This window comes from Medicago sativa, chromosome 7 (assembly GCF_051527215.1).
Source record: "Medicago sativa cultivar Bolivia chromosome 7, Bolivia_mono, whole genome shotgun sequence".
NCBI classification, from domain to species: domain Eukaryota; kingdom Viridiplantae; phylum Streptophyta; class Magnoliopsida; order Fabales; family Fabaceae; genus Medicago; species Medicago sativa.
Window position 1 is genome coordinate 11,136,700 of NC_140755.1, and position 16,271 is coordinate 11,152,970.

Sequence of the window (16,271 nt, forward strand, 5' to 3'; positions counted from 1 at the left end):
TCAAGGAGTCATGGGTGGACACGGTGTCCGATTAAACTAGGGCTTTAGGAGATAGTAACCGGGTTCTAAAAAGTTCCCAAGTTGCAACCTCCCCGACGTATATCACGGTGCCACGAGACAAACACTCGCTCCATGATTATCCGTAAGAAGGTCTAACTTGAGTGTAGTATCGCGTGACGACTAAAATTCGAGACAACACTCGATTTAGCCTCCGCACTACATCCTAGAAAATGGCCATGGATGGGTTTGGTTATCTACGGTTCATAGCGTCATAGAACAATTAGAAGTAAAGTGCCTAAACGCGACAACATGCGCCGACAACATCACCCCCAAAATGCCTTAGCTATGTTGGATTGATCGCATAATCCAAAACACGAGGCAACCCCCAGAATGAATTGTCGATTATGTCCCTCCTAAATCCTAAGTTCACTCAGCCCGGGTGTAGGACTTTTGATATTCTCACCCCACACGTTTGCAAGAATTTAAACATTTATTCACATAAGGAAGCAAGTAAAAGAAGCAAGTAAAAACGAAAGCGCAAGCGCGGAAATAAAGACTAGGCGTAACTCTCGAATCTCCCCAGTGAAGTCGCCAGCTGTTTTATCTTGGTTTTCGGGTGTCAAACATTGATTACGTTTGAACCTTTTTAACCTTTGATATCTCATTTTTTCTTGGGAAGGGAAAAAAATAAGCAAAACCCTTGAGAATCGAGGTCCGGGAGTTGTTTTCGCTACGGGAAGGTGTTAGGCACCCATAACGACTATAGTATCCTATAGGAACCGTCTTTACTTTCTACGCGCGCGCTTTATTTTTAAATGCTATTTGAAAAATGATATTTACACCTAAGGGTTTACTAAGTGAAGAATTGGAGGGAGAAGAAAGTGTTTGAATTTTTATTTTATTTGAATTGAAGGAATTTTGATTCCTTGCCTACGTACCCTTTTAAGGGATCAAATCCACCGTAGTTCTCTTCCAAAAAATGTTTTTGTTTTTGTTGGTTGATTTTATGTTTGAAAATTGGAATTTGAAGAAATGAGAGAGAGAGAGGCCTCAAGGGCATAAGATTGTGAAAAAGTGAGGTGGAATTAGTCAATTGCAAAAGAAAGTCAAAGTATGATTTATTTTTGTTGAAATTTGATTAAGAAAAGAAAAGGAAAATTCAATGGGATTTGATCCCAAGGTTTATATAGAAAATGATTTGAGTGATATTGTTCATGTTTATTTGGAAAATGATTTTTTCTAAGTGTAAAGCCTAAGCATTCATCTAAACATTCAATCCTAAACATACATCTAAACATGCATATCCTAGCCATACACCTAAAATATCTATGTGATGTGTGTGTATGTGTCGGTGCTTGTGTCGGTGTACATCATTAGAGTCCATTGTCCGTTACATCATTGGCCTAGCTACATTCTATGGTCTTGCAAGAAATTAAAATTGCATAAAAGTAAAGTACAAAAATCCCTAGGTTTTTACATACTAAATCTTTAAAGCTATGGAAATGAAGTGAGATGAGGAATGCATATGAATGAATGAAACATGAAATGAAATGGTTAGTAGGATAAGGTACAATAGCATGAAAATTATAAAAGGAACATTAAACAAAGTGGCAAAAAGCTAAAGAAAGTGATTAAACTCTTAGCAAAATATGCCTAAAATTTATCATGATACTAAGACAAGTGTATGACCTATAATTCCCATATCATGACAATGTTCAAAGATTCTTATCACAATCAACACAATGAGAGTTACAAGAACACATTCAAGTCAAAGAATCATGCTATATTTTAGGCATATTTGGCATTTAATTTTCACAAACAATATTCACATAACTTGTAAGACAAGTAAACTCACATAATATATTCACATGCATTAAAACACTTCAAAACAGCAAGAAAATCCATTGCAAATTCATACTCCACAAATCATGTATCATGATTAGGGATGTAGGTCATGTACTTTTCAAAATTTTTTACACTAAACATCACAAAATAGCAAGAAAGGCATCATATTATCTTTTATCAAGTTTTAAAGTGCAAAAATCATCACAAAATTACCACAAAATTAACAAGAAATGTATATGAAAATTTTTAGAATTTTTAGAGGATTTTTAGACTCAAGAACATATAAAACTTCACAACTTTTTAACAAAAAATAGTAAACAATAATCAAAAAAATACCACACATTTTTAATCAAGATTTGACACATAATATCATCACAAAATATCAAGAAAATGATCAGGAACACCTAGGAATTTTTTTAGGAATTTTATAGAACAAAAATAAGCATGCAGGGGTGTATATAGCAGGTAAACAAGTGCATATAGCAAAAAAAACAACAAAACGAAAAGAAAGACCCAGGCCCAAAGGGAATATGGATCCTGGACTATCCAAACGTATCAGGGACGTTGGATTGATCCAGGATCCTAAACCCTAGATCAAACGGTGCAAGCATATGGTCCAGGAGTGAACCAGACTGGTTCAGGTGAACCGGTCTGGTTCACGTCCCTTTAAAAACACAAGGGACCGGTCCACCTCTCACTTCTCACTTCTCACTCTCTCTCTAACTATTCTAGTGAGAGAAGCTCTCACTTCTCTCTTCTTCTCCGATCATCTTCTCCGATGAACACTACGACGGAGGTACGGTGGCTGCCGGTGGCGCCGCCGTACCTGAACACTTTTTCTGAAAAATTTTTATGTCGTTGTGTTCGTCTTGGACTCCTCTTCATGATTTCGAAACTCGTTTTTGGAAACAAAGCTTAGATTTGACCAGATCTACGCTTGAATCTTACGTTCTAGGGTTTCAAATTCTTTTTCTAATCTTCTTGGAACTAAACCCTAATCTAACCTATTTTCTTCGCTGATGATGATTATGAACTTGGATTCATGAAATAAACGGTGAATCTTGGAGAATTTACATTTTAGGGTTTCGGTTTCAAAGTTTTTTCGAATGTTTTCAAAATTTTCACTTCGATTCACTGTTTATTTATGTTTACAAGCCTTCGATGATGATTTGAAGCGAAAAACGAGAAGGTTTCATGAATTTACCTGGAGATTCGAGTGTAAAGACGAAGAGGACCTTCGTGAATCTTCTCTGAGCTTCTGGTAAATGATTTGTTGTTATTGAAACGGGGGAATTCTTCTTCTCCTTCTCTGACTTGATTCTCCTTCTTCAATTCCTCTTCTTCTCCATTGTGATCGTGTGGATTTGTCGCTTTGGTGGCAAATTCACACTGGAATTGCAGTGTTTCAGGTTCAGTGATGAAGATTCAGCCTTGAATCTCTGAGAACCTCACAAAAATCACTTCAATTTTGCTCGAATTGTGTTTCTGGAAAACTAGGGTTCACAGATGAAGATGAATCTTCATTATGTTCTTGAGAGGATTCGGTTTCAGATTGTAACTAAATGGAGAGAGAAAATCTCTTCTGTTTGTGTGAGTTGGCAGAAAATGAATGGTGATCTGTGCAATTGATGAGTTGGCTCCTTTTATAGCTTGACATGTGTGCCTGAGACCCAATGGCATGGTGACATGTGTCCTGGACCTTAACTGATTCGGCCTTGACTGATTTTTGGACTTGAGGGCTTTTCTGCAAAAAAGAGAAGTTGTGGACTAAACTGCAAATTTTAAAAAAAGGACTAAACTGTAATTTTTAAAACTTTGGGACTGAAATACAATTGACCTAAAAAGAACTTAAAACGAAAGTTTGACTTTAAGGACTAAAAATTAAAATAAGAAAAACCTTAAAAGGAATAAAATGAAATAAAAGGACTAAACTGCAATTTTTAGAAGTTTTTAGGACTAAAATGAAAATTTAAAAATAAAATTGAATTAAAATTGATAAATGGAAAATAACGTAAAGTGAAACGATTAAAAACAACAAAACGGACTAAAATGAACCAATTACTTAAATGAGGTACTTTAAAGTAACCTCTCTCTGCCAAAATTCCGTGTGAAATGACCAAAATGCCCTTGGGGACCAAAACGACTCAAAATGACTCAGATGCAATTTTAAAATGGATTTTATCATGCAATTAAAGCAAAAGTTTATTTAAACCAATTGAAAAGACTCAGAGACAATTTTTAGAATTTAAACAGAGTTTTAACACATGAAAAGACTAAAATGCCCCTAGGGGCTAAACTGACTCAAAATGACTTCAAATGCAATTTTTGAAATGGTTTTTGACATAGAATTGAAATAAAGACTTATTCAAACCAAATGAAAAGACTCAAACAATTTTTAGAGACTAAAATGAGTTTGGATGTAGGAAATGACTAAAATACCCTTTTTCATGAATTTTGCAAACAACATTGAAATAAGATGCAGAGAAAAATGCAATTGATCAGAGACAAACCCAAATGCCTTGAAGTGCAAGACAAGAAGAATTGAGCTAGTATTTTTAGGTCCAAAATTAGGGTATAACAGTGTTTCTTAATGTTGACATATTTTGAAAAGTCGTGAAATCCACTTGTAAGTTAAGAAATTTGTCTCTTTAGTGTTACCATAAATTCTCATGAAGCAATTGTCTCATTTGGTTTTGAGATAGTATTATGGAGAGTTGTGGATTTAGTAAGCTCAGTGGGAGTAAATTTATATTTCAGGTTTAATGTGTCAATTATATTTTATTTAGTCAACAATGATATATTAGTTATGTGAAACCAAGAAAATCTCTAACGAAAGTTTAGCGATGAAAGATCCTGGGGACACTTCTTTTGTATCAAGTTTTAGATATTTCGAGATTACTCTCAAGGTATCCTTCAGATGGCACAAAAGATTTATATCAATAAAGTTGAAAATAAATTGACACAACAAGTTATGGGTGACCATAATTGTCGTGTCATTTTTCGGACGGTCGAATGCCATTTGATTGGCGTTCGACCCACTTTTGATTTCACGACTGAACATTTACTTCTTTTCAAAAGAAAGTGGGAAAAGGTTCAAATACCACATTTTTTAGGGATTAAGGGTTCGGGGGTTGGTTATATTTAGGGAAGGTGTTAAGCACCCTAAATATTCGTAGTATTCTACGAGAACCTCTTGATTTTATTTTACTTTTGTGCTATAAACTTGCTTGCTTTAAAAAAATGGAATTTGAAATGATAAAAGAAAAGAGAGACCTAATTTATCTACATTTTTATTGATTTGGAAGGACGCATGTCCTTTGCCTACGTACCCGTGAAGGATGAAAACCTCGTAGTTCGGGGTAGAAATTGACGTTTGATTGGTTTTGGGTTTTTTAGTGGTTTTTGAAAAAGGTTTTAAAATGAAAAGCCAAATGGCAAATTGGAATTTGTTTGTATTTTTTTATATTGAAAGAAAGATGACTCAAAGTAGAATTAAATTGATTGATGATTTAATTAAGAAGGAAAATAAAATGAACGATCACTTGATTTAAGATCAAGGTTTGTTTATGAAAATATTTTTTTGTGATTTTGATATATTTGCATGTTTAAATGTAGAGAAAAAAAGGTTTTTTATTATTATGCTTGACAAGAGTTTCATCTTGCTCCTACGTATCTCCAGGTGCGATGGAGAAATCAAAGCTACGTAGTTCTAGGCAGAAAATGTTTTTTTTGTGTTGATTGATTTTATTTATGAAAATGATTTAGACACACTCAAGCTCCTGGTTATAAAGCTGAGGTCGAGCAAGACAAAGCTCAAGCTCTAGAAATTAAAGCTGAGGTCGAGCAAGACAAAGCTCAAGCTCTAGATATTAAAGCTGAGGTCGAGCAAGACAAGCTCAAGATTTTTGAAAGAGTTAGAGTCAAACCTGGATCTAAGAAATGAAATACTACCTTTTTTTTGAAAATGGATTCTGCTGTGACCGGCTTTGTGCAGGTTTCCAATCGGTTTGGTGGACTTGGATAGAGCTGTGATGTTCTTTGGTTTAGGGTGTGATGGGTTTATGGATTTGTGGTGGTTTAAGTGGTGGTTGTGTGACTGGTTTTATGATGTGAAAATATGATTTGGTACTGTGAGAGTATTTTTTGATCTTGAGATTGCTTGATGAATTTATTGCTTGATTGTAGGCTTGAGAGTGTATTTCCAATTCTTCCCTTTTTTCCTCCCTCTCTTTGTTGAGAGAAAACTTCTATTTATAGCCAACCTTCATCCTTCAACATCTGCAGCTGTTCATCTTTGTGTAGAGACCCTTGCTGTTGATAGGAATTGCAAAACTGCCATTGTCCCATACTTTTGTACACTGAGCTTGAGCTTGTAAGCCTCGACCTCGGCATTTAACACTAAGAGCTTGAGCTTGTCTTGGACCAGGAGCGTGTGTGAACAGTGAAAAGTACATGAACAGTAAAAATATCTTATCTTTTTACAGCTGTTTCATGCTTGTTCTCCAAGATGCATTGCTGTTAATGTACTTGCATTTCTTAGCCACTAAGACACCATTATTTAAACATTTAAGCATACTTGGTCACCAAGTCTTGTTCCTTTATGACTTTTTGCTTGCTTGCTCATCAAGATTCATCTTTAGAGCTTGAGCATGATCACAATGGTTTTTAACAATGTGTGAGAATTGGACTTTCCTATCCTTAATAAAATTCACTCAAAAGCACATATTAAATGATAAAATAAAAATATAATCTTAATCATTTAAAGCCATTTTCAAAGGGATTTTTGTTTCAACCTCTCTGCCAAAATTTTTCGCTGAAAAGTCAAGGACTGATCAGGGTTAGAGGACACGTGTCTGTGATATCTTGGGTCAAAAATTGGGGTATGACAATAATCACCGAAAGAGATTTTTCAGTCTCAATTATTGCCCATTAGGAAATTTATGAATTTAGAAATTTAAGTATTTTCCTACACTTTTCCTATAGGATTTTTATGTATGATTTTATTATACGCATTTGGAAATAGCGTATATAATAAGATTGTTTGGCAGATATTTGAGCAATTCAAAGTTTAAATTGTTGAAAAAGCAACCATAAGGATTATTAAAGAGAACAAGAGAGTTTATGCTCACATCAGAGATCTGACAATTTGGAGATCATTTATATGTCAGGCTTTGACTTTTGGATGTAAGTAGATAATACACATCCTAACTCAAGGAATGACTTTAAGTATTTATGTCACTCGGTTGCATATTGTTAAGGTATTGAAAGACCACTCAAGTTATAAAGTGACATACTTTAGTCATATAGTTATGGGTTAATTATGTTTCTAGTCCCTATAAAAGAGCGACCTTGTAAGTTTAGTCCCTACTTAATTTTAATAGCATTTTTAGTCCCTAATTTTGTTTTTCTGCACTGAGTATTAGTCCCTACTCAATTCAAATTTGTTTAATTTATGCTTAAACTCTTAAATTTTTGAACAATTTTTTGCAGACATGTTTAGAACATTACTAAAAGTTCGTCCGCAAAAAATTATCGCAAAATTTGATTTCTACATCCAGATTTTATTACTTTTTATCTTTAACTTTTGTCGTTTTAAAAAAATTCATATTTAATTCATTTCATGTCAGAAAATTCTAAATTTTAGTAAACGAACCTTTCATAGTGTTCTAATCTTGTCTCAAAAAAATCGTTCAAAAATTTAAGAGTTTAAGGATAATTAATCAAACTTTGTTTTAGCAGGGACTAAAATTATAAGTAAATTTTTTTTATAGGGACTAAAAATGCTATTAAAATTAAGTAGGGACTAAACTTACAAGGTCGCTATTTTACAGGGACTAGAAACATAATTAACCCTATAGTTATTCAACAACATTAATAAAGTTTATTGCCTTATACATTGTTGTTGTTGAATGATAGAACAAGTAGAGACAAACTTTATGCTAGCTGATCCGCTAATCAAAGACATGACACATAAGGTCTTTCATATGGTTGTTGTCATTAAGGATGTTTTGGATTAGTGTGAGTCTCTTCTACTTTATGTTCTATACTTTTGTTTTGGTATTGATACAAACTTTATGTTATGATTTTCTGCAGAAATAAAGTTCATGAGGTTATGTTTATTATAACCATTTCTGTATCATTTTGTGCAAATATTGAATTTGCAAACTTCAGTTTTGATCTCACTAAAGTTTTCAGTTGGACCAGTTGGAAATAGACATGATTTAGAGATCACATTGCATGAAATTTCCATGTCACTCATCCATATCGATCAATGTCATCAAGAGCATTGATTTGGTGGTCGTCGGGGTTCCGTCACGTTATACGTCAGTGACGACAGCCGCGGTGGTCCCATTGTTAATGTATGAGGTGTACCAGATTGTAAAGTTGAAATCTAAAGATAAATAGCATTTGGATGCGCGCCTAAAGAATTCTGATATAATTATTAAGATATGTAGCCCAAGTGGGAGATTGTTGGAATATTTTATTATTTTATTATATTCCAATATCATTATGTGGTCAAATATCGTAATAATAATTATATTAGCTATTTATCAATTTGGAGCCTTAATTGATTAGTGATCAACTTAAGTAATAAGGCTTATTAGATTTCTATTTAGAATATTAATTAATTAATTAATGGATATGGACTCAATATGGGTGGATGTCCGGATGGCCCATTAACGGAATAATGGGAAACCCTAATGGCCATCCAATATAAAAGAGGCTATGGTCCCCAATATACTGTACACGGCGAACTCTCTCTTCTCCCCATCTGAAGAGAACTTGAGGCATAAAGGTACCGGTTGAGGAAGAACCAAATCAGCCGCCGCTAACCGTGTTGATGTTGATGTTTGTTTAAGATTACCTTCCCCTCTCCTTATTGCCGTTGTCGAGAGGGCTACATGAAAGCTTTATCCAGGTATTCCTAAAACCCTAATTCTTAATATCCTTGATAAATCAAACATGTCGTAGATCCGATCATAATCATGTTCAATGCTTTGTTTGCTTCCGCTATTGATTCATAATTGTTGAACATGTTTTATGAAATCTGTTTTTATTAAGACCTAAATTTCCAACATAAAACTACACAAGTTTTAAAATATTTTTACTATATTTTGTTTCTTTAATTAGTGACCCAGGAACATTAGTTAATATTTTTCAAGAAATAACGCAATTCTTCATTAGTTTATTTCCATCAAACTCACTCGTCCTCCAAAAACTAATGCAACTCTTCATTAGTTTTCCTTCGCACTCACTAGTCCCAACTAAGCCTAAACCTGGTCCCTATCCCACCAACAGGCCCTAACTTCCCTCTTTCGACATGTGATCAACATTAGATGTTGATTTGTGAATCATATCAAGAATCTCTCAACGACATCAACAACCATTTACCCAATTTTACTGAAACCCCACTTATAAAAGAACATCAGCACCAAGAGAAAATACATCCTATACTATAAAACCTCTCACTCACTACACTCAAAAACTTACTTGAATGTTGAAGTGTGTTAAATAAGCTTGGATCTCATCCCAAAAGCTAGCTCAAAGGAGGAGGGAACTCAAGTATATTTGTACACTCGACAACCCGGGAACCTGAGCGATGTGGGACATACAACCTCAAAGGAGGAGGGAACTCAAGTATATTTGTACACTCGACAGCCCGGGAACCTGAGCGATGTGGGACATACAACAAACTTCAACACCCACCCTCACGCTTAGCGTGGGACCTAGCGTGGCTAGCGTGGAACCTAGCGTGGGCCTGGGTCAAATTCCCACATCGCAATCCTTAACCCGGCTCTGATACCATGTTAAATAAGCTTGGATCTCATCCCAAAAGCTAGCTCAAAGGAGGAGGGAACTCAAGTATATTTGTACACTCGACAGCCCGGGAACCTGAGCGATGTGGGACATACAACCTCAAAGGAGGAGGGAACTCAAGTATATTTGTACACTCGACAGCCCGGGAACCTGAGCGATGTGGGACATACAACAAACTTCAACACCCACCCTCACGCTTAGCGTGGGACCTAGCGTGGCTAGCGTGGAACCTAGCGTGGGCCTGGGTCAAATTCCCACATCGCAATCCTTAACCCGGCTCTGATACCATGTTAAATAAGCTTGGATCTCATCCCAAAAGCTAGCTCAAAGGAGGAGGGAACTCAAGTATATTTGTACACTCGACAGCCCGGGAACCTGAGCGATGTGGGACATACAACAAACTTCAACAAAGTGTTTACAAGTATAATATGCCGAAGAGCTCAACCAACACCCTCTGTCACGCTTCATCAACTCTGACCATCGATATTGGTCTACCTCGGGTCACTCACCAAACACAAAAATTATTATAAAACCATCAATTTAAAGGGTTTCACTTTAGTTCCTTTGAATTTGATGATTTTGTCTCTATCACTCTCTTAAAGTCACCAAGTTATTAAAACTCAAAATCATCTAAGTATTTTACTAATTTAGAAGTGTTTATTTTTATTAAAACCTTGGGTATAAAGATAGAAGTGTTTATTTTTATTAAAACCTTGGGTATAAAGATTTTAGACATCCAACACTCAATATATACTTGCAAATTCATATCAAATCATATTCGATATTTCAGTATTCACAAAAAGCTTATTTTTGTTTATCTTGATTGATAATATATTCGCAAAACCTCCATAATGTTCCTTTATCTTAATTTGCTTCTAAATACGACTAACGTCTAGTTTCATCTTTTTCTCCTAGTGTTTTCCCTCAACATTTTCCATTATTTGAGTATTCATTTTGATTTGTCGGATTATCCTCTAGATTGTTGTATTATGTAAGCTTCAAATATGTGCTTCATTTAACCTTAGACGATACCCTTTAAATGAATGCAGCAATCAACTTTTGACGCCACTCTTTCAAAATTATTAGGTTCTTATGCGATGTGAGTATATTCATGTTCAAAGTTTAAAGTATACTTGAAATAGAATTTTTTTTTTTTTTGATAGAATGATTTATAGAATATTGGATGCTAGACCTTAGATGATTAGTGTCAATCAAATAACTCTTTTTAAGATTTGTATAACTTCAATTTGTTGTTGTGTTTCATCAGCTTATAAAAAATTTGGCAAAGCTTCATTAGTTTGTGGGGTTAACCACCGTTCAATGCTAAATGGTAGTTAACTATTGTTCAATACTTTTTGAATAGGTTAAATCACATATTAAATAACATATAAACTGTAATTAACTATCAATAAATGTGTTTTAGGTGTCCGTAAGCAATTGCTAGATGCCCAAAAAGAAATATCGTTAGTTTATTCCTTCCGCACTCGCTCTTTTGAAATGGGTCAGGCCCAACCCCTAATAAAATCTTGAATTCTGCTCTTCTCTCAGCACATTTTGCTCGTTGAGGCTCCTCAATAACAAACTGGTACTGGTGAGGCTGAGGCTCCTGAAACTGATACGCATCATGCGGCTGCTGATAGACCTCATAATGCTGCTGATACTGCGTCGGGTCCATAGTATGGGATGGACCCGTCTGCGACGTTGACCCCCTGCAGCATCATCTCTAGCAAGTCTCGTTCCCCCACCTCTCCCTCGACCAGCCATAGGAGGGCGTAATGCTTCTTTCTCCCTCCGTGCACTACCAGTAGGGGCCATCCTCCCTGCCCTAAGTCTGTCACTCCTATCTTGAGGCAGCTCAGACGGCTCAGGCGGTCTCTAAGACGCATTCCTCCGAGGCATATCTGCACAACATTTAACAAAACACAAATTCAATATACATTTTCACACGCACATTGTGTCATTTTCAACAATTCATCAACAACACTAAAATTCCAACAATGTCATTTCAACCCGTAATCTACCACATTGCAGTCAAACATACTATAATCAAAATTAACAAACCATATGCTAACTAATTTGATAAGTCACAATCCAAAAAAACAAAAAAAATGACCACTGAGACATTTTACCAAACACATGGTGTGAAATTTTCAAACAACTACCTTAATCTAACAATTTGTAGACCCTAAACTACCACATTCTACTCTAAACAACTTCTAAACAACAATTCCTAAGTTAATTCGTCACTAACAATCATCAAAACTAACATGCAAACCAAATATATAAAAACCTAAAAATGTCATATTTCTTCAAAAAAAAACTAAAATTTCTACAATTTAAATGCAATTAAGTATGCTAATCATCACTTACTTGATAATGTGGGAGAAATTGGCTTTGAATGGCGCAAGAATGATGAAAATCGGATATGGGGGGAAAATTTTCGAAGTTGGGAAGTTGGAGAGAAGTTGGAGAAATGAGGGAAATGTGCTTCTGTGTTGTTGTTATATGACTTAACTAACGCTGCGCAAGTTAACTCACGCAGCGCATGTTAAGTCACGTATACAATATAACGTGCGCAAGTTAAGTTGCGCAGCGTGACTTAACTTGCGCAGGGGTAAAAATGGAAGGGCTGCAGGGTGCGAGTGATTTGTGCTGGGTGGAGAGTAAAATTCTAAATTAAGTAAAAGTAAGTTTGTACGAGATTAACTAACTAATTTGTGTTGAGCTTCACTCAGCACAAAATGTTAAAATGTTAAAAAGCCTAAATTATACCAGAGGTCATTTATGTTATTTAATTGTAACAAATTGCTCCTTTAATTATTTTTTTTGTATCACTTGGGTCGTTTAAGTTATTCAATTGTAACAAGTTGGTCCTTAAGTTTTTTTTTCGTAGCACTTAGGTCCTTTAAGTTATTTAATTGTAAAAATTTGAGTAATTCCGTATTTTAAAAATGTAAGTTATATGGCATTTAAAAGTAATTAAATAGCTTAAAGGACTTGAGTGTTACGAAAAAAAACTTAAATGACTAACTTGTTACAATTAAATAACTTACATGATTTAAGTGGTAAAAAAAATCTTAAAGGACCAACTTGTTATAAATAAATAACTTAAAGGACATTTGGTATAAGTCAATTACAAAAAAAAAAAAAAAATAACACCAAGAACTAAACAAGAATCATCATTTATTTAATGTGAAATGAATCTTAAGTATAAACTAGTACTAATATCACGAAGAAAAAAAAAATAGTAACAAATTAGTATTAAAATGCATGATTTTTTTTTTTTTGTATAGAAAAAACGAGACTTCAATCATATGTTAACCGAACTATTACAAGCACAAATTTATTTTGCATTCCAGGGCATTCCTCATTCCTGAGAAGAACATGACATTAAAAGATAAACAAACTAAATTAACTACACTAGAAACCATGTAGTGAGTATAACTTAGGGACATGAAGCCAATTTTTGTATCTTAGCAAACAACAAAGCATTCACTTCCTCTTTCGATTTTGGACATAGAAGAGATGAGACGCCACAATATTAAAATTTTTATCTAGTTACGGAAAATCGCGCGGTTCGACTTATAATGGTCACATAGAAGCCCAGCTTAAACCTTTAGCTAGAAGCCAATTAATTATAGGAGAATAACCAAAAAAAGTATTCGGCCACAAGATTCTCCACACACACAATGGTTTTCCGGAATGTTGTTATAATGGGAATTTTCACGAACATCTCAAGAGTATCCTTCACCAATCGTACGAATAAATCTAGTGGTCTCGGCGGAGAAACACTAGATCTGGTGGACGGTCCTTCTTCATAGGGTAGCAATAAATTGGGTAAGGAGTCGCGACGGTGATCGAATAGCCAAGTGGAGCAGTGAGGATGGATTTGGATAATGGCTGAGGGTAGAGGTGGCTGAAGCGATATCATCACCGCCATTGAGGGAGCTCTTGGCATTAAACTCCATTGAAGAGAGAAGAGATCTCCCCTAGGCAAGGAGGCTAAGGATCTGAATAGATAGGTACTCATAAGGTTGAGAAGAAGGGAAGAAGCACACAAGAGAAAATTGAGAAATAGATAGCACTTGAAGGGGAAAGAAACACCAAATTAGGGAACGGAAAAGCACTATACGCCGACAACTCTACTAGAGTAAAAAACCTAGCAGTGTGGCGCAAGGAAAAATGAAGTCTTAAAACAAATGTTGGGGACTGAACCAGTGGACCATGGATTTAAAGTTCATTCTATTTTACCACTAAAGAAATGCAAGACGCGTGCTAATTTTTTTATATTTTACGATATATAACTAACATTTGTTGGTGCTATATTAAAAAAATTGAGGCCCTTACAATTGTCAAGACTGCGGCGCCGTAGCTCACCTTGCGTTTGACAAAGGCCAGTCCTCGTTTTCATTAAAACATGGGGTATAAATGTTAATGAGTCCCACATCAGACAAAAGATGGTTTAAACATGTGTTAATAAGTGGGCACAATCATCACATTACAAACCGGTTTTGTGAGATTGTGTTATACCCAACCATAATTTGTAAGAAGGTATCAGAGTCTTCTCCAATATCCATTGGATCACTTAATATGAATACAATACAAACACTTAATTTTTTTTTTATATATGTGTTCATATATAGTAATTGTGGGACATATTTTTCTCTTATATTAATACAGACAATTATTATTTTTTTTATATTTATACAAGTGTATATTTTTACTCATATATATTAATATAGGGACATATTTTTTTTGTAATTTATACACGTGTCGATATTTTTACTCATATATTAATAAGAGGACCTTTTTTTTGAAGGAGTAATAAGAGGATCTATTTTTTTAATTTATACATGTGTCTATATTTTAACTTATATATTAATACGGTGACCAATTTTTTTTAATGTATAGACATGTCTATATTTTTACTCATATTAATACGGAAATATATTTTTTTGTATAATTTGTACATATTTCTATATTTTTATTCATATATCAATACAAAGATCTATTGTTTTTATTAAATTTCTACGCAATTGCGACTTGCTTCCAAAAAAAGAGCACACCGTGCTCACCTGTCCGTATGCACGGGTATCCTATTTTTTTTTGAAGCGCCAAAATTTTATTAACCAACGAGCCCGTGCAAGAAGCACTAACAAGCTCGGGTGGAGAAAAAAAGTACAAACAAGGGGAAATCGGTTGCCATACAAACGTGGCTCGAACAAAAACCCCTTAAAAAAACCACCCCAAAATAAAAAGCTCTGAAGCAAAACTAGTAATGACGCCTACATATACATATGACTGCCACGTGCATACCTCTGCGTCAAAACCAAAAACAACCGAGCCAACCATAGAGCAACCACTACTTCCGCAAAAACGGCTACAGGAACCTCCCAAGCCATCAAAACTCTCACAGAAAAGCTAGCCAACAAACAGAAACCGCACAACACAAAGATGGAAGCAGCACTATAAAAAACCACTAGAAAAAACCAAAGAGATATCAAAACAGAAACTGCTAACCAACCGAACAGCAGCTGCACAACAGAGAAAACCAGCAGCTCACACCTACAGCAGCCACATCGATAGGCTTATCCCCGCAACAAACAGTCACGCGGACTCCACAGCCATTCGTAAAATAAGCACGGCTGAGCGTTTAATCTTCCCAACACGCACTTCTAAGACAACAACTTAATATCTTCCAAAACCTCATCACATCTCATCACCACATCATTAAAAATACACTCATTTCTAGCCCTCCAAATGCCCCAAATAGCCGCTTGCCAGATCAACCGCAACCCCTTCCGGATTTTAGTACTCCTCACACCACCACTCCAACACTCCCAATGGATAAACAAATTAGGTGGCATTATAAAATTTAAATCCAACCATTCCATTAGCTTCACCCAAATGCTCCTAGCTATATCACAATGAAGAAAGATATGGTTCATCTCTTATAACCTATATAGAAACAGATGTTCTTAGAACAATTAGCAATTATATAATTTTGGTTCATTTTCAACAAATGGAAAATAGATTATTTTCTTTGTAATTTTGGTAGCTACAAGATTTTTTAATATAACTTCTTACGAAATATAGTATTATTTAATGGAGAATGTTAACCAGTGCTCCTGGGGCATTGGTTAAGCACCAAATAAAATAAGTTTTTATTAAAAAGTAATGTAATTATTACTTGATAAAAGGTGACAGTTTATATTTCCAAGACAGAAATTCTATTTATAGATTCCTTAACAAGTGTCCCGGGAGCACCGGTTAACAAGACTCTTATTTAATTAATTGATCAAAACAAATTGTCTCACTAATATTGTGATTCCAGATCCGCCCCTCGTGAGGGGAATGTTAAAGAGTCCCACAAGGGAGAAAAGATCTGTTGGGCCACCTGCTATCAGGTTTCCACTATCGGACCACCCATCATTTATCTCCACGAACCAAGCTTGATAATGATGGTTGTGACAAGGTATGTTAAAGAGTTCCACATCAGACATAATATACATGAACATGTGTTCATAAGTTGGATCATCCTCACCTTACAAATCTTCTTTATAAAGTTGTGTTAAACCCAACCATAATTTCTAAGAGACGTAATAACA